The sequence below is a fragment of the Paramisgurnus dabryanus genome, chromosome 4, assembly GCF_030506205.2.
Source record: "Paramisgurnus dabryanus chromosome 4, PD_genome_1.1, whole genome shotgun sequence".
Taxonomy (NCBI): domain Eukaryota; kingdom Metazoa; phylum Chordata; class Actinopteri; order Cypriniformes; family Cobitidae; genus Paramisgurnus; species Paramisgurnus dabryanus.
The window spans coordinates 17,249,578-17,274,966 of record NC_133340.1 but is presented as its reverse complement, the minus strand read 5'-3'; positions in this window follow the sequence as shown (position 1 = coordinate 17,274,966).

Sequence of the window (25,389 nt, the reverse complement as noted above, 5' to 3'; positions counted from 1 at the left end):
TGTGACATATTTTTCAATATTTTTAACAATTTTTCACAACTCTTAACACAGTTAGCACTACATCTGCTTGTGTGAGCTATACTATTAACACATTTCTTGTTGCTTTAACACAAAATGCATATAATTAACAAAAAATGTAAAATACTTGAACTTCTTTTACACACAAGCTCAAACAAGACGAAAACAATAGATTTGTAATGTAAACTTTACAAATGCTTTCACACAGCATGTCAAAAAAGATAACATCATGTGCTAAACCAGACTTACAGTCAAAGTAAACAGCTGTTAATTTGATGAATTGAAACATAAATATATCCCCTGTATTTTATTTCATTGGGATTGAAAAACAGCTGATTGTACCAATGCAAATATAAATCACAGCTGATTCCCACCTAGGAAACACACTCAGGTACTTTCAATTGCACGACTATAGGGTATACAATAAAGTAAAGAGGACCTCTTGGGTTGATCTAGTGTGGAAAAGGAACAATATACAGCAACACAAAAAATTAAATTCCTGCACTTGTCAGTGGAAGACCACCAGGACAATGGGGAGGTTTCCCTCCTGTCCCACCTGGATGCAATAGATGGTGCATTCCCAGACATCACAACTAAATAATGTCAGGGGCGAATAAGAAATGGCAAAGGATTGTTCCCAAGATGCCTTGCCAGAGAAGATATCAGGTGTGATGTGAATGAGAACATTTGGCCAAATAGAAACACAAGAGATTAGATGATGAGATTTTCATTTTTTGTTTTTTTTGTGTTTGAGTTTTTCTTTTTTTCTGTTTGTAATTTTTATTACTTTATACTGTAAATGGCAGCAATGTTGAAAATGATTGTTATCTTGCAGTAATGTTCTGTTGTAAATACTGTAAAGTCTTTAATGCAGCAGTTGTGTCTCTGTCTTCTTTTTTCACAAACTGTACATTCTCTAAAGCTACTTTGAGGTGGATGATTTTTTGCGGCAAAACAAACAAAATGCTTACATTTACTAAACCCAACCAAACAAAAATATAAAGAGATTTCAAAAGAAACTGCCAAACACAATGTATAATCAATACAATATACTGTCTGTTGTATAAGGGCATACCTTACACATATAAACTGATGCAGTTTCTGTTTTTTATCTTATTTTAGTGTTTTTTATGACATTGTGTTATGATTGACTAAATGTTTCTGTTGGAAGAGAACGTGAGTTTGTGATTTGGCAAAACTAGTTGATTCTGAGACATGTTTATGGTGTTTGTTAAACAGTGTGAGAGTTTAGTTTGCAATGTATGATTTTGAGCATGAAATTAACGATTTTGCCAGTTGTGTATTGTAGGTGTGTTGCTGTGTTAAAAGTTTTGGAAAATTGTTAGAAGTATTGAAAAAACTATCATAGCAATTGTAAAAACAGTAAATGATGGGTCACAAGTGAAATGTTTCTCTGGACAGATAAAAAGTGTAATCAGCAATTTGCTCACATTTCTCTGTAAGAGTCACAGCTGATGTTTGTGGGGATGACAGTAAGGCTGTCTGCATTGATTCCAGTTAGGAAAAGTTGCAAATTGGTCTGAAACCACAGAGCAAAGTCCTGCGGGGTAAAGCTGTCAAATCTGGACTTCAGACCAGTTAAGGTCATGTTCAGTATGGTGCTTCTCACAGCAGAGTCCAGGCTTGATATGTTTCTCTGAAAATGAAAAACAATGTTTTGCTATATTATGCTTGAATAGCACTGTGGGAACTTCAAATGTTCTAGTAGTCCTAATTAAAAATACAGAATAAAACAATCAGAAAATTAAATCGGTTAGATAGCAATCAACCCCACATCACTGTGATGAAAACGTGTCAAACGTGTTACCAACATTTCAATAGTCAATACCGATACCAGAGGATATCCATGTTTCATCACACCACAACTGAAACTAGCACAAGTTTTAATTCAACAAAAGCTTATATTCATCTTGAAGTAAACAATAGGTTTAAGTTTCTAAGCTCTGAAAAACTATAAACCAGGGGTGTCAAACTTAATTTCATCCCGGGCCACATCAGCATTACAGTTGTATGTGAATGTATCAACTCTAACCTAACCCTAACCTTATACCTACCTTTGAAAGTAAAAGCCCAGGACAAATAATAACAAAGTGTATTTAACTATTCTACAGATTATTTTAAAAATCAATGTGGTAGCAAAAACACATGTTGTATGTGAGCACACACACACTCAGATTTCTCTGTTATCCTTCATTGTGCAAGTAATAAAATGAGAGGCATTTTAAGATATCAATAAAGAGTTTTACGACCTCCACCACATTATATATAGGCCATGCATTTATCAGACACAGATACCCGTCACTCTCACTTTCATAATTGTGACCAGTCACGGAAAGTAGGGACACAAGTCGGATCTGGGCATTTTGAGTTATTCACAGATTCTGAAAGTGCAGTTTCTAAGCTTTCCAACGATGGGTAACACATGGAAATCTGATAAGATTTGGAGAAGTTGTGGCCATTTGAATATAGGAACTCAGAAATACTCAAACCGAGAAAATCGAGACGAAAGGGACTCTTCTTTCCAGCTGGGGGAGACAATACGGCTCATTTACATCTCATTTAGCTAAGCCATACCCCCTGTAAAGCCGTTTTGAGATGTTCTAGCATCATATGTAGTATTTTATGACCAAATGACAACCCGCAAAAATAAACATGACTCTTTTACCTTTGTGGGGGTCACAAGTCGAATCCAGTCTGTTTCAGATTATCCAATGACCATTTTTGTCCACAAATGCGTATAATCCATGAAATATAGATTGTTTACATCAGATTTCGCATGAATGTCTGGTAATACAATATAATATACAATCTGAAGACTATTTAAATCGTAACATGTAAGGGTATATAAGCTTACACTCCGTTAAACACATGAACCCGCCTTCAAAGTTTGTATTTAAAATAGGGAAGTAGTATAATAGATCATCCAAACAGCGCCGTCGAAAACGTGACATCCTTTAGAGAGGTTACCAATGGCTCGCTCGTTCCTCCATCAGCCAATGACTTCATGGAAAATATTGATAGACAAAACATGTAGCCAATTATATGAAGAATACAACGATATCTGTGTAACTTCTGTGTGTCTGGACTTATGCTGCGCTGCAAGACATGACATTGAGATGACGTCAAAGTACCGCGAGAGCGAGTCGAAATAAAACTACTCCGTAAGATTTCTTGAAGAGCTCTCGCGGTACTTTGACGTCATCCGACTGCGGCGCTGCATAAAGTCAGTGACGCGGCTGACGTACGATGCGGCTGACTGTTATTTGTTCCGCCCCAGCTTCTTTTATTTTTCTTTTGTTTTGTGCGCCCGAGCTTTACAGTCTGGGGAGACGCACGCTTTAAGTCTAAAAAAAAAAAAAACTTAGCAAACATGTCTGAGGAACAGGGCAGCACGTCACTACAGTCACGTGACTTCACGCTCGAGCCGGAAGAGAAGACAATGCTGAATAAAGTCGTAATTCTGCTATTTTTGGACCAAACTGTATTTTCGATGCATCAACACAATCTTACTGACCCACTGATGTCACATGGACTACTTTGATGATGTTTTTATTAACTTTCTGGACATGGAAACCATACATATATTTTCAATGAAGGGGATAGAAAGCTCTCGGACTAAATCTAACGATAAAACATCTTAAACTGTGTTCCGAAGATGAACGGAGGTCTTCCGAGTTTAGAACGACATAAGGGTGAGTCATTAATGAAATTATTTTCATTTTTGGGCGAACTATCCTTATTTAGTAGTCACGCTGTTCCCTTTGGGGGCGGAGGCGAAAACAAAAGCTTATACAGTATGTAAATATACACACAGACAATGACGCCCCCCGCTGCACGCTAGAATCTCCGGAAAAACAAGCCTATTTTAACCGCAAAATGTACGCTTTTAAATATACAAAAACTGCTATCTCAAACATGGAGAGGCTTCTTCGTGATCTCAACTAACAGATTTTGCAATAAAACAAAAATCACAAATTTTGGAAAAAAAACTTTGTTTCTCATTTTCTCGAAACTTGTGCTGCCGACTTGTGTCCCTGGTTTCCGTGACGGGTCACAATTTCTTGCCCTCTTTGCAAAAAACCTCAGATTTTTACCTGGCTTTGAGTGACTGATTGACAGACGTCTCATGAGGTCAGTTTTATACAGATCAGTACTTTCAAACGTTCATTAAAATGAGTCGGTTCAAATTAGTCATTCATTAACAAATCAGACATAGCTGTGGTCTAATCCCAGCTAGACATTGCAAAAAAAAATTGTGTAAATGAGACCGAAAACATTTCCTTGCTGGATAGGATTTGGTCTGCCGACTTTTTACCATTCTGTATCTGTTTTTATGAATACGTGCATGAGAGCATGTGCACGCGCGCGCAAGAGAGAGAGAGAGAGAGAGAGAGAAAGAGCAGATACTGTGCACATGTGCGAGGCAGGGATGCTTGTTCTCTCTCCTGCAATCATTCAATTCAATTCAATTTTATTTATATAGGGCTTTTCACAATTGTTTATTGTTTCAAAGCAGCTTTACATTAATAGATTCAGGAAAAAACACAAAAAAAGATGGACAACATAAGCAGCAGAATACAACTGCAAAGGTGGGCTGAATTTGGCCAGCGGCCCTTGTGATTGATACCCCTGCAATAACCACTAATAGCACTTAAATAATTTATATTACAACATGAGAACAAATAAGGTAGTACAGGTCCAGCACCATGAGGCTACAAAAGGGGCATTGCCCTTTATATCTGCATTGTTCCCCCTCAGTTTATTTTTGCAATTTCATTTATTGCAAGGTTCAAAAACAAGGCTTTACAAAAAAAAGATAGCAAATTGAAACTGTATTGTGTGTTCACAACACTAACTGAAATAAACTAAAAATATAAAGAAAATTCCGTAAAGTTTTTTTTATTTTATATTAATTTTTATGTGCAACAGGGCTATGTGTCTCCATCTGGCTTATAAAATATGGATAAATTAAGGAATTAAAAGATAAGATTTGAAGCTTATTTTGTCAGGCAGAGATCTGGAAGTTGACATTTTTGTCAATTTACAGTTAAGTTACAGATGGATATAACATTATGAATGTTAGACAAGTAAAATACACCAACCCTCTTTATTTTATATTAAATGAAAAAAGATCAACAACTTTGCACATCAGTGACAATCTCATGATCCATAAGAGATGGCTGAATAACAGAAAATCAATCAGGAAAGAAAACAACGAACCTGTTTGGTGACTTCCACGAACGTTGCGTAGAACTGTTCTAGCCGTGTCTCATCGTGGGATTCTAGGACGCTGCCCAACACCTCCTTCACCACGGTCTCATTTTCAAGAGCGCCCGTGGACGGGTCCAACAGCAGCTGTGCTTTTTGTTCAGGTGAGAGGGAGTCCAGAGCTGCCAGCTAAAAGGAAACACAAACCCCCATCACCAGGGACACAGTACATGAATCTCTCTGCCCCTCACTAAGCTCGAGCGGCAGCTCAGCCCGAAGGCTGGAAACTAAAGCCACGTGACATTAGCAACGTTGAAAGGAGGTGCGTATTTTACCGCTGTGATGTTCAAGTCCTTGAGGTCAGAGTAACTGGCCAATGTACAGAACAGACCCAGGTTGATGTTCAGCCATTCTGCGTCACTGTGGATGTTCGGTCCGCAAGCTGTTGACAAAGAAAGGCGTGGAAGAAGATCAGCCTGGGGCAACGTGCCACCGCCATACTGACGGACAGCCACAGGGCGCCGTCAGCTAACAACACAATCTGCAAATGTATGCTACTCCTGCAGTGTAGATTGACCGACAGGGCAGTTTCCGAGAAGTCTACCTGGTGCGTTGAACTGGTCGGCAAATTTCTTGAGGTGCTCCACCAGAACATCGGTGATATCCTGCCTCCTGATGGGTGACATTTCAGGGAACACCGCGCCCAGTCCTTCAACTCTGCAACGGAAAGGCACAGCATGTCAGACAAGGATCGCACGTTGAATCTGCGTTTCTACATCTTCCCAACTTCAAACCCCGTATATCCAAGAAACCTTTGACCGCGCCGCTCAAAGAGCAGGCGGAGTGGCACTCACATTACTTGGTAGTTGGTGCAGTTCGTGTAACCCGTGACCGTAACTAGCATTTCTGCGGTGAAACCGGAAAGGATAGGGGTGAGCGTCTCGGTGAACCAGCTGACCCATTCGGTGGCCTCAAAGACCTGGAACATGTCTTGGATGATTACAAAGGTCCGGTTCATCATCACGTCTCGCACAGCAGGGGCGATGTCAGGAACCTGCGGGGACAAAACACCAGGAGTGTGAAAGGCATTTCAAGTAAGCCACGTACCTCGGGCTGATCCACGCGGCTTCCACGAGCCCGGGCGTCTTAACCGATCGACTTGCCTTGGGAGCTTCGGCCAGAGCGGTCAGGAACTCTTCCACGTTCTGGATAGCCTCTCCGGTTTCCAGTCGGTCGAACACAAGGTTGATCTGATTCGTGTCGTTCAACGCTCCGGAGCTCAGCGTGAGTTCGCACACTTGGGTGGGAGACAGCAGATCCAGCGATGCAATCTGAAGCACAAGATGGAGAACTGTTATCGTCGATGAAGCCATTAGCAAACAAATACATAAAAATGAATAAATCATATATAAAAGAAGAAAAACAAAGGACTGCTTCTCCCCATTACTGGCAAACAGTGCAAGTCAAAGGTTACTCACAATGGTGAGATTTCTATTCAAAGTCTGCAGGTCCTTCACGGTGACATATGGGGAAAATAAGCCAAAGTTCTCAGCAAGCCAGCCACCGGTGCTTGGAGCTCCGGCAAGACAGCCAGGATCTGGGTTGAACACACACAGCATCAGAAAAATTCATGAGAACACCACTGAATCAGCTGAAACACTTGTGATTAGCTCAGCCGCTAAACGAGGCCTAAGGAAGTACGGCACGACAGATGACAACACAGGACAGTGAGGGCCACACACGTTCATTACCTTCTATGTCACGTCTGGCGAGGAAGGGAAGGATGAATTCATCGACGACGGCCTGCTTCTGCTCTGGTTTTATGTGCGATGCTTGATCGGAGAACGCGCGCACCCTAAATCAGAAAAGAACGGCGGGCGTTAGGGATTGCCAGACTGCACGTTGCTAAACCCCTCCATCCCGTTTCTCAGAGCGCTTTGCACACTTACACGACGTGGTAGGTGTCACAGGTGAAGTTCTTGGAGCTGAGACAGGAAAGAAGTCCTCCAGAGATTGCTGGCAAGAGCGGCGTCAGCCTGTCCTCGAACCAGGTGCCAACGAAGCTCACATCTGCCAGCTCTGCAGCGTCGAACTTGTACACTATCACCTGTCCAATGGCATCCAGAGCACGAGACGCAGACTCAACATCGCTGAGGGTCTGTAATGGCAGCGGGTCACGAGATTACAGAGCAGCAGGTCAGAGCTTTGCTTCGTGTGCCAGAATACTGGGCTTTTGCCTACCTTGATGGAGTTCTCTGACAGAGCGTCTTTCAACACTCCTTCAAACTTCTGCACGAAAAGCTTCCACATCTCTGCTCCGTACGGCACGCCGCTCGCCAGCTCGCAGGCCAACAGCGCGGCAAGGTCCTCAGGGGACAGCGTGGTGACCTCCTAAAGAGGGAAGACATTTGACGAGTTAGAGCAATCAAAGATCTTGCCGGGAACCACAACCCATCGCGAAGACGGGCATTTGGAGTACGGAGAGATCAACGCTTACCGGAGAACAGGCATACTGAGGGATGCTGAAGTCGCAAGGCCGTCCCGGAACACTTCCAGAGTTGAGCGGAACACTGCAAATTGCAAAAGCACGTTCTCCCATTTCACATCTTTCTGAGGCATACCTCTGTTTTCATTCAACCTTAAAATCAATACTCACGTGTTCACGTCCCGACAAAGACTCTCTTCTGCAAAAGAAAAAACGAGAAGACAGTGAGGCACACAACACCAAAAGCTATCCATAATGCTGTTGCAATTTCATGAAATTCTACGGTGCCACAATTTTAGCTTCATCTGTTTTGACCTACCGTCCACTGCTGTTTCAGTGCACTAGAGATGGAGAGAAAGAAACACGGGCAAAGCAGTTAGAACAGATATATCAATTACACGCAGCTTCCTGCGGGCTTTAATTCAACTCAAAATGCATTTTAAGGGATGGGGAACTTACGACTCCGACGGGATGAGGAGGTGTGCAACCTGAGGTAAAGGAGAGACAAAAGAGAGTTCTGTCAGGCAAAGGGCAAACTTGTGCACCGCATACATTCACAAACGTTTTTCTACCAAGGGTTTTGCCCGCTGCTCGAAGAACCGACAGGGCTCATCGTTTCCCCCCTAATCATTTTTCTGAGCAACTTCGCTCATGCCATACCGTCTGGTGGGGATCCACGGAGGACGACGATGCTCGCTTTGAGCTGCTCCTGTAGTTGGGATGGGAGAACCGCCAAAGCACTCTCTAGGCCTTGCAATCTGTTGAAACAAGCCAAAGATTGGCATTTTAACAAGCCTTTCCACTTTTCCTTTCACAGGCCGCATGCAAACGTGAAACCCAAAACGGAATCAAATCACTCACATTGTGTCGTACGAGTCACAGCTGAGGTTGGTGGGGATCAACAGCACATCTGAAGGACGGAAGCTAGCCAGCAGGACCACGAGATTGGTTTGGAACCACAGCGCGTAGTCTCCGGTTTGGAAGTTGGGGAATTCCGGAGCCAGAGCAGTCAAAGTCATGTTCAGCATCGTGTCTCGGACAGCCGCGTTTTCGATGTAGGAAATGTTTTGCTGGGGAGGGGGACAGAGCGCTTTTAGAGCCGAAGAGGGTGACACTCAACACAGCCTGCTTTTTCGAAAACATTACCGGTCTAGGCCATTCCAGAGGAACGTGCGAAAGAGGCAAACGAAAACAACGAACCTGTTTGGTGACTTCCACGAACGTTGCGTAGAACTGTTCTAGCCGTGTCTCATCCTGGGATTCTAGGACGCTGCCCAACACCTCCTTCACCACGGTCTCATTTTCAAGAGCGCCCGTGGACGGGTCCAACAGCAGCTGTGCTTTTTGTTCAGGTGAGAGGGAGTCCAGAGCTGCCAGCTAAAAGGAAACACAAACCCCCATCACCAGGGACACAGTACATGAATCTCTCTGCCCCTCACTAAGCTCGAGCGGCAGCTCAGCCCGAAGGCTGGAAACTAAAGCCACGTGACATTAGCAACGTTGAAAGGAGGTGCGTATTTTACCGCTGTGATGTTCAAGTCCTTGAGGTCAGAGTAACTGGCCAATGTACAGAACAGACCCAGGTTGATGTTCAGCCATTCTGCGTCACTGTGGATGTTCGGTCCGCAAGCTGTTGACAAAGAAAGGCGTGGAAGAAGATCAGCCTGGGGCAACGTGCCACCGCCATACTGACGGACAGCCACAGGGCGCCGTCAGCTAACAACACAATCTGCAAATGTATGCTACTCCTGCAGTGTAGATTGACCGACAGGGCAGTTTCCGAGAAGTCTACCTGGTGCGTTGAACTGGTCGGCAAATTTCTTGAGGTGCTCCACCAGAACATCGGTGATATCCTGCCTCCTGATGGGTGACATTTCAGGGAACACCGCGCCCAGTCCTTCAACTCTGCAACGGAAAGGCACAGCATGTCAGACAAGGATCGCACGTTGAATCTGCGTTTCTACATCTTCCCAACTTCAAACCCCGTATATCCAAGAAACCTTTGACCGCGCCGCTCAAAGAGCAGGCGGAGTGGCACTCACATTACTTGGTAGTTGGTGCAGTTCGTGTAACCCGTGACCGTAACTAGCATTTCTGCGGTGAAACCGGAAAGGATAGGGGTGAGCGTCTCGGTGAACCAGCTGACCCATTCGGTGGCCTCAAAGACCTGGAACATGTCTTGGATGATTACAAAGGTCCGGTTCATCATCACGTCTCGCACAGCAGGGGCGATGTCAGGAACCTGCGGGGACAAAACACCAGGAGTGTGAAAGGCATTTCAAGTAAGCCACGTACCTCGGGCTGATCCACGCGGCTTCCACGAGCCCGGGCGTCTTAACCGATCGACTTGCCTTGGGAGCTTCGGCCAGAGCGGTCAGGAACTCTTCCACGTTCTGGATAGCCTCTCCGGTTTCCAGTCGGTCGAACACAAGGTTGATCTGATTCGTGTCGTTCAACGCTCCGGAGCTCAGCGTGAGTTCGCATACTTGGGTGGGAGACAGCAGATCCAGCGATGCAATCTGAAGCACAAGATGGAGAACTGTTATCGTCGATGAAGCCATTAGCAAACAAATACATAAAAATGAATAAATCATATATAAAAGAAGAAAAACAAAGGACTGCTTCTCCCCATTACTGGCAAACAGTGCAAGTCAAAGGTTACTCACAATGGTGAGATTTCTATTCAAAGTCTGCAGGTCCTTCACGGTGACATATGGGGAAAATAAGCCAAAGTTCTCAGCAAGCCAGCCACCGGTGCTTGGAGCTCCGGCAAGACAGCCAGGATCTGAGTTGAACACACACAGCATCAGAAAAATTCATGAGAACACCACTGAATCAGCTGAAACACTTGTGATTAGCTCAGCCGCTAAACGAGGCCTAAGGAAGTACGGCACGACAGATGACAACACAGGACAGTGAGGGCCACACACGTTCATTACCTTCTATGTCATGTCTGGCGAGGAAGGGAAGGATGAATTCATCGACGACGGCCTGCTTCTGCTCTGGTTTTATGTGCGATGCTTGATCGGAGAACGCGCGCACCCTAAATCAGAAAAGAACGGCGGGCGTTAGGGATTGCCAGACTGCACGTTGCTAAACCGCTCCATCCCGTTTCTCAGAGCGCTTTGCACACTTACACGACGTGGTAGGTGTCACAGGTGAAGTTCTTGGAGCTGAGACAGGAAAGAAGTCCTCCAGAGATTGCTGGCAAGAGCGGCGTCAGCCTGTCCTCGAACCAGGTGCCAACGAAGCTCACATCTGCCAGCTCTGCAGCGTCGAACTTGTACACTATCACCTGTCCAATGGCATCCAGAGCACGAGACGCAGACTCAACATCGCTGAGGGTCTGTAATGGCAGCGGGTCACGAGATTACAGAGCAGCAGGTCAGAGCTTTGCTTCGTGTGCCAGAATACTGGGCTTTTGCCTACCTGGATGGAGTTCTCTGACAGAGCGTCTTTCAACGCTCCTTCAAACTTCTGCACGAAAAGCTTCCACATCTCTGCTCCGTACGGCACGCCGCTCGCCAGCTCGCAGGCCAACAGCGCGGCAAGGTCCTCAGGGGACAGCGTGGTGACCTCCTAAAGAGGGAAGACATTTGAGGAGTTAGAGCAATCAAAGATCTTGCCGGGAACCACAACCCATCGCGAAGACGGGCATTTGGAGTACGGAGAGATCAACGCTTACCGGAGAACAGGCATACTGAGGGATGCTGAAGTCGCAAGGCCGTCCCGGAACACTTCCAGAGTTGAGCGGAACACTGCAAATTGCAAAAGCACGTTCTCCCATTTCACATCTTTCTGAGGCATACCTCTGTTTTCATTCAACCTTAAAATCAATACTCACGTGTTCACGTCCCGACAAAGACTCTCTTCTGCAAAAGAAAAAACGAGAAGACAGTGAGGCACACAACACCAAAAGCTATCCATAATGCTGTTGCAATTATATGAAATTCTACGGTGCCACAATTTTAGCTTCATCTGTTTTGACCTACCGTCCACTGCTGTTTCAGTGCACTAGAGATGGAGAGAAAGAAACACGGGCAAAGCAGTTAGAACAGATATATCAATTACACGCAGCTTCCTGCGGGCTTTAATTCAACTCAAAATGCATTTTAAGGGATGGGGAACTTACGACTCCGACGGGATGAGGAGGTGTGCAACCTGAGGTAAAGGAGAGACAAAAGAGAGTTCTGTCAGGCAAAGAGCAAACTTGTGCACCGCATACATTCACAAACGTTTTTCTACAGAGGCTTTTGCCCGCTGCTCGAAGAACCGACAGGGCTCATCGTTTCCCCCCTAATCATTTTTCTGAGCAACTTCGCTCATGCCATACCGTCTGGTGGGGATCCACGGAGGACGACGATGCCCGCTTTGAGCTGCTCCTGTAGTTGGGATGGGAGAACCGCCAAAGCACTCTCTAGGCCTTGCAATCTGTTGAAACAAGCCAAAGATTGGCATTTTAACAAGCCTTTCCACTTTTCCTTTCACAGGCCGCATGCAAACGTGAAACCCAAAACGGAATCAAATCACTCACATTGTGTCGTACGAGTCACAGCTGAGGTTGGTGGGGATCAACAGCACATCTGAAGGACGGAAGCTAGCCAGCAGGACCACGAGATTGGTTTGGAACCACAGCGCGTAGTCTCCGGTTTGGAAGTTGGGGAATTCCGGAGCCAGAGCAGTCAAAGTCATGTTCAGCATCGTGTCTCGGACAGCCGCGTTTTCGATGTAGGAAATGTTTTGCTGGGGAGGGGGACAGAGCGCTTTTAGAGCCGAAGAGGGTGACACTCAACACAGCCTGCTTTTTCGAAAACATTACCGGTCTAGGCCATTCCAGAGGAACGTGCGAAAGAGGCAAACGAAAACAACGAACCTGTTTGGTGACTTCCACGAACGTTGCGTAGAACTGTTCTAGCCGTGCCTCATCCTGGGATTCTAGGACGCTGCCCAACACCTCCTTCACCACGGTCTCATTTTCAAGAGCGCCCGTGGACGGGTCCAACAGCAGCTGTGCTTTTTGTTCAGGTGAGAGGGAGTCCAGAGCTGCCAGCTAAAAGGAAACACAAACCCCCATCACCAGGGACACAGTACATGAATCTCTCTGCCCCTCACTAAGCTCGAGCGGCAGCTCAGCCCGAAGGCTGGAAACTAAAGCCACGTGACATTAGCAACGTTGAAAGGAGGTGCGTATTTTACCGCTGTGATGTTCAAGTCCTTGAGGTCAGAGTAACTGGCCAATGTACAGAACAGACCCAGGTTGATGTTCAGCCATTCTGCGTCACTGTGGATGTTCGGTCCGCAAGCTGTTGACAAAGAAAGGCGTGGAAGAAGATCAGCCTGGGGCAACGTGCCACCGCCATACTGACGGACAGCCACAGGGCGCCGTCAGCTAACAACACAATCTGCAAATGTATGCTACTCCTGCAGTGTAGATTGACCGACAGGGCAGTTTCCGAGAAGTCTACCTGGTGCGTTGAACTGGTCGGCAAATTTCTTGAGGTGCTCCACCAGAACATCGGTGATATCCTGCCTCCTGATGGGTGACATTTCAGGGAACACCGCGCCCAGTCCTTCAACTCTGCAACGGAAAGGCACAGCATGTCAGACAAGGATCGCACGTTGAATCTGCGTTTCTACATCTTCCCAACTTCAAACCCCGTATATCCAAGAAACCTTTGACCGCGCCGCTCAAAGAGCAGGCGGAGTGGCACTCACATTACTTGGTAGTTGGTGCAGTTCGTGTAACCCGTGACCGTAACTAGCATTTTTGCGGTGAAACCGGAAAGGATAGGGGTGAGCGTCTCGGTGAACCAGCTGACCCATTCGGTGGCCTCAAAGACCTGGAACATGTCTTGGATGATTACAAAGGTCCGGTTCATCATCACGTCTCGCACAGCAGGGGCGATGTCAGGAACCTGCGGGGACAAAACACCAGGAGTGTGAAAGGCATTTCAAGTAAGCCACGTACCTCGGGCTGATCCACGCGGCTTCCACGAGCCCGGGCGTCTTAACCGATCGACTTGCCTTGGGAGCTTCGGCCAGAGCGGTCAGGAACTCTTCCACGTTCTGGATAGCCTCTCCGGTTTCCAGTCGGTCGAACACAAGGTTGATCTGATTCGTGTCGTTCAACGCTCCGGAGCTCAGCGTGAGTTCGCACACTTGGGTGGGAGACAGCAGATCCAGCGATGCAATCTGAAGCACAAGATGGAGAACTGTTATCGTCGATGAAGCCATTAGCAAACAAATACATAAAAATGAATAAATCATATATAAAAGAAGAAAAACAAAGGACTGCTTCTCCCCATTACTGGCAAACAGTGCAAGTCAAAGGTTACTCACAATGGTGAGATTTCTATTCAAAGTCTGCAGGTCCTTCACGGTGACATATGGGGAAAATAAGCCAAAGTTCTCAGCAAGCCAGCCACCGGTGCTTGGAGCTCCGGCAAGACAGCCAGGATCTGGGTTGAACACACACAGCATCAGAAAAATTCATGAGAACACCACTGAATCAGCTGAAACACTTGTGATTAGCTCAGCCGCTAAACGAGGCCTAAGGAAGTACGGCACGACAGATGACAACACAGGACAGTGAGGGCCACACACGTTCATTACCTTCTATGTCACGTCTGGCGAGGAAGGGAAGGATGAATTCATCGACGACGGCCTGCTTCTGCTCTGGTTTTATGTGCGATGCTTGATCGGAGAACGCGCGCACCCTAAATCAGAAAAGAACGGCGGGCGTTAGGGATTGCCAGACTGCACGTTGCTAAACCCCTCCATCCCGTTTCTCAGAGCGCTTTGCACACTTACACGACGTGGTAGGTGTCACAGGTGAAGTTCTTGGAGCTGAGACAGGAAAGAAGTCCTCCAGAGATTGCTGGCAAGAGCGGCGTCAGCCTGTCCTCGAACCAGGTGCCAACGAAGCTCACATCTGCCAGCTCTGCAGCGTCGAACTTGTACACTATCACCTGTCCAATGGCATCCAGAGCACGAGACGCAGACTCAACATCGCTGAGGGTCTGTAATGGCAGCGGGTCACGAGATTACAGAGCAGCAGGTCAGAGCTTTGCTTCGTGTGCCAGAATACTGGGCTTTTGCCTACCTGGATGGAGTTCTCTGACAGAGCGTCTTTCAACACTCCTTCAAACTTCTGCACGAAAAGCTTCCACATCTCTGCTCCGTACGGCACGCCGCTCGCCAGCTCGCAGGCCAACAGCGCGGCAAGGTCCTCAGGGGACAGCGTGGTGACCTCCTAAAGAGGGAAGACATTTGGCGAGTTAGAGCAATCAAAGATCTTGCCGGGAACCACAACCCATCGCGAAGACGGGCATTTGGAGTACGGAGAGATCAACGCTTACCGGAGAACAGGCATACTGAGGGATGCTGAAGTCGCAAGGCCGTCCCGGAACACTTCCAGAGTTGAGCGGAACACTGCAAATTGCAAAAGCACGTTCTCCCATTTCACATCTTTCTGAGGCATACCTCTGTTTTCATTCAACCTTAAAATCAATACTCACGTGTTCACGTCCCGACAAAGACTCTCTTCTGCAAAATAAAAAACGAGAAGACAGTGAGGCACACAACACCAAAAGCTATCCATAATGCTGTTGCAATTTCATGAAATTCTACGGTGCCACAATTTTAGCTTCATCTGTTTTGACCTACCGTCCACTGCTGTTTCAGTGCACTAGAGATGGAGAGAAAGAAACACGGGCAAAGCAGTTAGAACAGATATATCAATTACACGCAGCTTCCTGCGGGCTTTAATTCAACTCAAAATGCATTTTAAGGGATGGGGAACTTACGACTCCGACGGGATGAGGAGGTGTGCAACCTGAGGTAAAGGAGAGACAAAAGAGAGTTCTGTCAGGCAAAGGGCAAACTTGTGCACCGCATACATTCACAAACGTTTTTCTACAGAGGCTTTTGCCCGCTGCTCGAAGAACCGACAGGGCTCATCGTTTCCCCCCTAATCATTTTTCTGAGCAACTTCGCTCATGCCATACCGTCTGGTGGGGATCCACGGAGGACGACGATGCTCGCTTTGAGCTGCTCCTGTAGTTGGGATGGGAGAACCGCCAAAGCACTCTCTAGGCCTTGCAATCTGTTGAAACAAGCCAAAGATTGGCATTTTAACAAGCCTTTCCACTTTTCCTTTCACAGGCCGCATGCAAATGTGAAACCCAAAACGGAATCAAATCACTCACATTGTGTCGTACGAGTCACAGCTGAGGTTGGTGGGGATCAACAGCACATCTGAAGGACGGAAGCTAGCCAGCAGGACCACGAGATTGGTTTGGAACCACAGCGCGTAGTCTCCGGTTTGGAAGTTGGGGAATTCCGGAGCCAGAGCAGTCAAAGTCATGTTCAGCATCGTGTCTCGGACAGCCGCGTTTTCGATGTAGGAAATGTTTTGCTGGGGAGGGGGACAGAGCGCTTTTAGAGCCGAAGAGGGTGACACTAAACACAGCCTGCTTTTTCGAAAACATTACCGGTCTAGGCCATTCCAGAGGAACGTGCGAAAGAGGCAAACGAAAACAACGAACCTGTTTGGTGACTTCCACGAACGTTGCGTAGAACTGTTCTAGCCGTGTCTCATCCTGGGATTCTAGGACGCTGCCCAACACCTCCTTCACCACGGTCTCATTTTCAAGAGCGCCCGTGGACGGGTCCAACAGCAGCTGTGCTTTTTGTTCAGGTGAGAGGGAGTCCAGAGCTGCCAGCTAAAAGGAAACACAAACCCCCATCACCAGGGACACAGTACATGAATCTCTCTGCCCCTCACTAAGCTCGAGCGGCAGCTCAGCCCGAAGGCTGGAAACTAAAGCCACGTGACATTAGCAACGTTGAAAGGAGGTGCGTATTTTACCGCTGTGATGTTCAAGTCCTTGAGGTCAGAGTAACTGGCCAATGTACAGAACAGACCCAGGTTGATGTTCAGCCATTCTGCGTCACTGTGGATGTTCGGTCCGCAAGCTGTTGACAAAGAAAGGCGTGGAAGAAGATCAGCCTGGGGCAACGTGCCACCGCCATACTGACGGACAGCCACAGGGCGCCGTCAGCTAACAACACAATCTGCAAATGTATGCTACTCCTGCAGTGTAGATTGACCGACAGGGCAGTTTCCGAGAAGTCTACCTGGTGCGTTGAACTGGTCGGCAAATTTCTTGAGGTGCTCCACCAGAACATCGGTGATATCCTGCCTCCTGATGGGTGACATTTCAGGGAACACCGCGCCCAGTCCTTCAACTCTGCAACGGAAAGGCACAGCATGTCAGACAAGGATCGCACGTTGAATCTGCGTTTCTACATCTTCCCAACTTCAAACCCCGTATATCCAAGAAACCTTTGACCGCGCCGCTCAAAGAGCAGGCGGAGTGGCACTCACATTACTTGGTAGTTGGTGCAGTTCGTGTAACCCGTGACCGTAACTAGCATTTCTGCGGTGAAACCGGAAAGGATAGGGGTGAGCGTCTCGGTGAACCAGCTGACCCATTCGGTGGCCTCAAAGACCTGGAACATGTCTTGGATGATTACAAAGGTCCGGTTCATCATCACGTCTCGCACAGCAGGGGCGATGTCAGGAACCTGCGGGGACAAAACACCAGGAGTGTGAAAGGCATTTCAAGTAAGCCACGTACCTCGGGCTGATCCACGCGGCTTCCACGAGCCCGGGCGTCTTAACCGATCGACTTGCCTTGGGAGCTTCGGCCAGAGCGGTCAGGAACTCTTCCACGTTCTGGATAGCCTCTCCGGTTTCCAGTCGGTCGAACACAAGGTTGATCTGATTCGTGTCGTTCAACGCTCCGGAGCTCAGCGTGAGTTCGCACACTTGGGTGGGAGACAGCAGATCCAGCGATGCAATCTGAAGCACAAGATGGAGAACTGTTATCGTCGATGAAGCCATTAGCAAACAAATACATAAAAATGAATAAATCATATATAAAAGAAGAAAAACAAAGGACTGCTTCTCCCCATTACTGGCAAACAGTGCAAGTCAAAGGTTACTCACAATGGTGAGATTTCTATTCAAAGTCTGCAGGTCCTTCACGGTGACATATGGGGAAAATAAGCCAAAGTTCTCAGCAAGCCAGCCACCGGTGCTTGGAGCTCCGGCAAGACAGCCAGGATCTGGGTTGAACACACACAGCATCAGAAAAATTCATGAGAACACCACTGAATCAGCTGAAACACTTGTGATTAGCTCAGCCGCTAAACGAGGCCTAAGGAAGTACGGCACGACAGATGACAACACAGGACAGTGAGGGCCACACACGTTCATTACCTTCTATGTCACGTCTGGCGAGGAAGGGAAGGATGAATTCATCGACGACGGCCTGCTTCTGCTCTGGTTTTATGTGCGATGCTTGATCGGAGAACGCGCGCACCCTAAATCAGAAAAGAACGGCGGGCGTTAGGGATTGCCAGACTGCACGTTGCTAAACCCCTCCATCCCGTTTCTCAGAGCGCTTTGCACACTTACACGACGTGGTAGGTGTCACAGGTGAAGTTCTTGGAGCTGAGACAGGAAAGAAGTCCTCCAGAGATTGCTGGCAAGAGCGGCGTCAGCCTGTCCTCGAACCAGGTGCCAACGAAGCTCACATCTGCCAGCTCTGCAGCGTCGAACTTGTACACTATCACCTGTCCAATGGCATCCAGAGCACGAGACGCAGACTCAACATCGCTGAGGGTCTGTAATGGCAGCGGGTCACGAGATTACAGAGCAGCAGGTCAGAGCTTTGCTTCGTGTGCCAGAATACTGGGCTTTTGCCTACCTTGATGGAGTTCTCTGACAGAGCGTCTTTCAACACTCCTTCAAACTTCTGCACGAAAAGCTTCCACATCTCTGCTCCGTACGGCACGCCGCTCGCCAGCTCGCAGGCCAACAGCGCGGCAAGGTCCTCAGGGGACAGCGTGGTGACCTCCTAAAGAGGGAAGACATTTGACGAGTTAGAGCAATCAAAGATCTTGCCGGGAACCACAACCCATCGCGAAGACGGGCATTTGGAGTACGGAGAGATCAACGCTTACCGGAGAACAGGCATACTGAGGGATGCTGAAGTCGCAAGGCCGTCCCGGAACACTTCCAGAGTTGAGCGGAACACTGCAAATTGCAAAAGCACGTTCTCCCATTTCACATCTTTCTGAGGCATACCTCTGTTTTCATTCAACCTTAAAATCAATACTCACGTGTTCACGTCCCGACAAAGACTCTCTTCTGCAAAAGAAAAAACGAGAAGACAGTGAGGCACACAACACCAAAAGCTATCCATAATGCTGTTGCAATTTCATGAAATTCTACGGTGCCACAATTTTAGCTTCATCTGTTTTGACCTACCGTCCACTGCTGTTTCAGTGCACTAGAGATGGAGAGAAAGAAACACGGGCAAAGCAGTTAGAACAGATATATCAATTACACGCAGCTTCCTGCGGGCTTTAATTCAACTCAAAATGCATTTTAAGGGATGGGGAACTTACGACTCCGACGGGATGAGGAGGTGTGCAACCTGAGGTAAAGGAGAGACAAAAGAGAGTTCTGTCAGGCAAAGGGCAAACTTGTGCACCGCATACATTCACAAACGTTTTTCTACCAAGGGTTTTGCCCGCTGCTCGAAGAACCGACAGGGCTCATCGTTTCCCCCCTAATCATTTTTCTGAGCAACTTCGCTCATGCCATACCGTCTGGTGGGGATCCACGGAGGACGACGATGCTCGCTTTGAGCTGCTCCTGTAGTTGGGATGGGAGAACCGCCAAAGCACTCTCTAGGCCTTGCAATCTGTTGAAACAAGCCAAAGATTGGCATTTTAACAAGCCTTTCCACTTTTCCTTTCACAGGCCGCATGCAAACGTGAAACCCAAAACGGAATCAAATCACTCACATTGTGTCGTACGAGTCACAGCTGAGGTTGGTGGGGATCAACAGCACATCTGAAGGACGGAAGCTAGCCAGCAGGACCACGAGATTGGTTTGGAACCACAGCGCGTAGTCTCCGGTTTGGAAGTTGGGGAATTCCGGAGCCAGAGCAGTCAAAGTCATGTTCAGCATCGTGTCTCGGACAGCCGCGTTTTCGATGTAGGAAATGTTTTGCTGGGGAGGGGGACAGAGCGCTTTTAGAGCCGAAGAGGGTGACACTCAACACAGCCTGCTTTTTCGAAAACATTACCGGTCTAGGCCATTCCAGAGGAACGTGCGAAAGAGGCAAACGAAAACAACGAACCTGTTTGGTGACTTCCACGAACGTTGCGTAGAACTGTTCTAGCCGTGTCTCATCCTGGGATTCTAGGACGCTGCCCAACACCTCCTTCACCACGGTCTCATTTTCAAGAGCGCCCGTGGACGGGTCCAACAGCAGCTGTGCTTTTTGTTCAGGTGAGAGGGAGTCCAGAGCTGCCAGCTAAAAGGAAACACAAACCCCCATCACCAGGGACACAGTACATGAATCTCTCTGCCCCTCACTAAGCTCGAGCGGCAGCTCAGCCCGAAGGCTGGAAACTAAAGCCACGTGACATTAGCAACGTTGAAAGGAGGTGCGTATTTTACCGCTGTGATGTTCAAGTCCTTGAGGTCAGAGTAACTGGCCAATGTACAGAACAGACCCAGGTTGATGTTCAGCCATTCTGCGTCACTGTGGATGTTCGGTCCGCAAGCTGTTGACAAAGAAAGGCGTGGAAGAAGATCAGCCTGGGGCAACGTGCCACCGCCATACTGACGGACAGCCACAGGGCGCCGTCAGCTAACAACACAATCTGCAAATGTATGCTACTCCTGCAGTGTAGATTGACCGACAGGGCAGTTTCCGAGAAGTCTACCTGGTGCGTTGAACTGGTCGGCAAATTTCTTGAGGTGCTCCACCAGAACATCGGTGATATCCTGCCTCCTGATGGGTGACATTTCAGGGAACACCGCGCCCAGTCCTTCAACTCTGCAACGGAAAGGCACAGCATGTCAGACAAGGATCGCACGTTGAATCTGCGTTTCTACATCTTCCCAACTTCAAACCCCGTATATCCAAGAAACCTTTGACCGCGCCGCTCAAAGAGCAGGCGGAGTGGCACTCACATTACTTGGTAGTTGGTGCAGTTCGTGTAACCCGTGACCGTAACTAGCATTTCTGCGGTGAAACCGGAAAGGATAGGGGTGAGCGTCTCGGTGAACCAGCTGACCCATTCGGTGGCCTCAAAGACCTGGAACATGTCTTGGATGATTACAAAGGTCCGGTTCATCATCACGTCTCGCACAGCAGGGGCGATGTCAGGAACCTGCGGGGACAAAACACCAGGAGTGTGAAAGGCATTTCAAGTAAGCCACGTACCTCGGGCTGATCCACGCGGCTTCCACGAGCCCGGGCGTCTTAACCGATCGACTTGCCTTGGGAGCTTCGGCCAGAGCGGTCAGGAACTCTTCCACGTTCTGGATAGCCTCTCCGGTTTCCAGTCGGTCGAACACAAGGTTGATCTGATTCGTGTCGTTCAACGCTCCGGAGCTCAGCGTGAGTTCGCATACTTGGGTGGGAGACAGCAGATCCAGCGATGCAATCTGAAGCACAAGATGGAGAACTGTTATCGTCGATGAAGCCATTAGCAAACAAATACATAAAAATGAATAAATCATATATAAAAGAAGAAAAACAAAGGACTGCTTCTCCCCATTACTGGCAAACAGTGCAAGTCAAAGGTTACTCACAATGGTGAGATTTCTATTCAAAGTCTGCAGGTCCTTCACGGTGACATATGGGGAAAATAAGCCAAAGTTCTCAGCAAGCCAGCCACCGGTGCTTGGAGCTCCGGCAAGACAGCCAGGATCTGAGTTGAACACACACAGCATCAGAAAAATTCATGAGAACACCACTGAATCAGCTGAAACACTTGTGATTAGCTCAGCCGCTAAACGAGGCCTAAGGAAGTACGGCACGACAGATGACAACACAGGACAGTGAGGGCCACACACGTTCATTACCTTCTATGTCATGTCTGGCGAGGAAGGGAAGGATGAATTCATCGACGACGGCCTGCTTCTGCTCTGGTTTTATGTGCGATGCTTGATCGGAGAACGCGCGCACCCTAAATCAGAAAAGAACGGCGGGCGTTAGGGATTGCCAGACTGCACGTTGCTAAACCGCTCCATCCCGTTTCTCAGAGCGCTTTGCACACTTACACGACGTGGTAGGTGTCACAGGTGAAGTTCTTGGAGCTGAGACAGGAAAGAAGTCCTCCAGAGATTGCTGGCAAGAGCGGCGTCAGCCTGTCCTCGAACCAGGTGCCAACGAAGCTCACATCTGCCAGCTCTGCAGCGTCGAACTTGTACACTATCACCTGTCCAATGGCATCCAGAGCACGAGACGCAGACTCAACATCGCTGAGGGTCTGTAATGGCAGCGGGTCACGAGATTACAGAGCAGCAGGTCAGAGCTTTGCTTCGTGTGCCAGAATACTGGGCTTTTGCCTACCTGGATGGAGTTCTCTGACAGAGCGTCTTTCAACGCTCCTTCAAACTTCTGCACGAAAAGCTTCCACATCTCTGCTCCGTACGGCACGCCGCTCGCCAGCTCGCAGGCCAACAGCGCGGCAAGGTCCTCAGGGGACAGCGTGGTGACCTCCTAAAGAGGGAAGACATTTGAGGAGTTAGAGCAATCAAAGATCTTGCCGGGAACCACAACCCATCGCGAAGACGGGCATTTGGAGTACGGAGAGATCAACGCTTACCGGAGAACAGGCATACTGAGGGATGCTGAAGTCGCAAGGCCGTCCCGGAACACTTCCAGAGTTGAGCGGAACACTGCAAATTGCAAAAGCACGTTCTCCCATTTCACATCTTTCTGAGGCATACCTCTGTTTTCATTCAACCTTAAAATCAATACTCACGTGTTCACGTCCCGACAAAGACTCTCTTCTGCAAAAGAAAAAACGAGAAGACAGTGAGGCACACAACACCAAAAGCTATCCATAATGCTGTTGCAATTATATGAAATTCTACGGTGCCACAATTTTAGCTTCATCTGTTTTGACCTACCGTCCACTGCTGTTTCAGTGCACTAGAGATGGAGAGAAAGAAACACGGGCAAAGCAGTTAGAACAGATATATCAATTACACGCAGCTTCCTGCGGGCTTTAATTCAACTCAAAATGCATTTTAAGGGATGGGGAACTTACGACTCCGACGGGATGAGGAGGTGTGCAACCTGAGGTAAAGGAGAGACAAAAGAGAGTTCTGTCAGGCAAAGAGCAAACTTGTGCACCGCATACATTCACAAACGTTTTTCTACAGAGGCTTTTGCCCGCTGCTCGAAGAACCGACAGGGCTCATCGTTTCCCCCCTAATCATTTTTCTGAGCAACTTCGCTCATGCCATACCGTCTGGTGGGGATCCACGGAGGACGACGATGCCCGCTTTGAGCTGCTCCTGTAGTTGGGATGGGAGAACCGCCAAAGCACTCTCTAGGCCTTGCAATCTGTTGAAACAAGCCAAAGATTGGCATTTTAACAAGCCTTTCCACTTTTCCTTTCACAGGCCGCATGCAAACGTGAAACCCAAAACGGAATCAAATCACTCACATTGTGTCGTACGAGTCACAGCTGAGGTTGGTGGGGATCAACAGCACATCTGAAGGACGGAAGCTAGCCAGCAGGACCACGAGATTGGTTTGGAACCACAGCGCGTAGTCTCCGGTTTGGAAGTTGGGGAATTCCGGAGCCAGAGCAGTCAAAGTCATGTTCAGCATCGTGTCTCGGACAGCCGCGTTTTCGATGTAGGAAATGTTTTGCTGGGGAGGGGGACAGAGCGCTTTTAGAGCCGAAGAGGGTGACACTCAACACAGCCTGCTTTTTCGAAAACATTACCGGTCTAGGCCATTCCAGAGGAACGTGCGAAAGAGGCAAACGAAAACAACGAACCTGTTTGGTGACTTCCACGAACGTTGCGTAGAACTGTTCTAGCCGTGCCTCATCCTGGGATTCTAGGACGCTGCCCAACACCTCCTTCACCACGGTCTCATTTTCAAGAGCGCCCGTGGACGGGTCCAACAGCAGCTGTGCTTTTTGTTCAGGTGAGAGGGAGTCCAGAGCTGCCAGCTAAAAGGAAACACAAACCCCCATCACCAGGGACACAGTACATGAATCTCTCTGCCCCTCACTAAGCTCGAGCGGCAGCTCAGCCCGAAGGCTGGAAACTAAAGCCACGTGACATTAGCAACGTTGAAAGGAGGTGCGTATTTTACCGCTGTGATGTTCAAGTCCTTGAGGTCAGAGTAACTGGCCAATGTACAGAACAGACCCAGGTTGATGTTCAGCCATTCTGCGTCACTGTGGATGTTCGGTCCGCAAGCTGTTGACAAAGAAAGGCGTGGAAGAAGATCAGCCTGGGGCAACGTGCCACCGCCATACTGACGGACAGCCACAGGGCGCCGTCAGCTAACAACACAATCTGCAAATGTATGCTACTCCTGCAGTGTAGATTGACCGACAGGGCAGTTTCCGAGAAGTCTACCTGGTGCGTTGAACTGGTCGGCAAATTTCTTGAGGTGCTCCACCAGAACATCGGTGATATCCTGCCTCCTGATGGGTGACATTTCAGGGAACACCGCGCCCAGTCCTTCAACTCTGCAACGGAAAGGCACAGCATGTCAGACAAGGATCGCACGTTGAATCTGCGTTTCTACATCTTCCCAACTTCAAACCCCGTATATCCAAGAAACCTTTGACCGCGCCGCTCAAAGAGCAGGCGGAGTGGCACTCACATTACTTGGTAGTTGGTGCAGTTCGTGTAACCCGTGACCGTAACTAGCATTTTTGCGGTGAAACCGGAAAGGATAGGGGTGAGCGTCTCGGTGAACCAGCTGACCCATTCGGTGGCCTCAAAGACCTGGAACATGTCTTGGATGATTACAAAGGTCCGGTTCATCATCACGTCTCGCACAGCAGGGGCGATGTCAGGAACCTGCGGGGACAAAACACCAGGAGTGTGAAAGGCATTTCAAGTAAGCCACGTACCTCGGGCTGATCCACGCGGCTTCCACGAGCCCGGGCGTCTTAACCGATCGACTTGCCTTGGGAGCTTCGGCCAGAGCGGTCAGGAACTCTTCCACGTTCTGGATAGCCTCTCCGGTTTCCAGTCGGTCGAACACAAGGTTGATCTGATTCGTGTCGTTCAACGCTCCGGAGCTCAGCGTGAGTTCGCACACTTGGGTGGGAGACAGCAGATCCAGCGATGCAATCTGAAGCACAAGATGGAGAACTGTTATCGTCGATGAAGCCATTAGCAAACAAATACATAAAAATGAATAAATCATATATAAAAGAAGAAAAACAAAGGACTGCTTCTCCCCATTACTGGCAAACAGTGCAAGTCAAAGGTTACTCACAATGGTGAGATTTCTATTCAAAGTCTGCAGGTCCTTCACGGTGACATATGGGGAAAATAAGCCAAAGTTCTCAGCAAGCCAGCCACCGGTGCTTGGAGCTCCGGCAAGACAGCCAGGATCTGGGTTGAACACACACAGCATCAGAAAAATTCATGAGAACACCACTGAATCAGCTGAAACACTTGTGATTAGCTCAGCCGCTAAACGAGGCCTAAGGAAGTACGGCACGACAGATGACAACACAGGACAGTGAGGGCCACACACGTTCATTACCTTCTATGTCACGTCTGGCGAGGAAG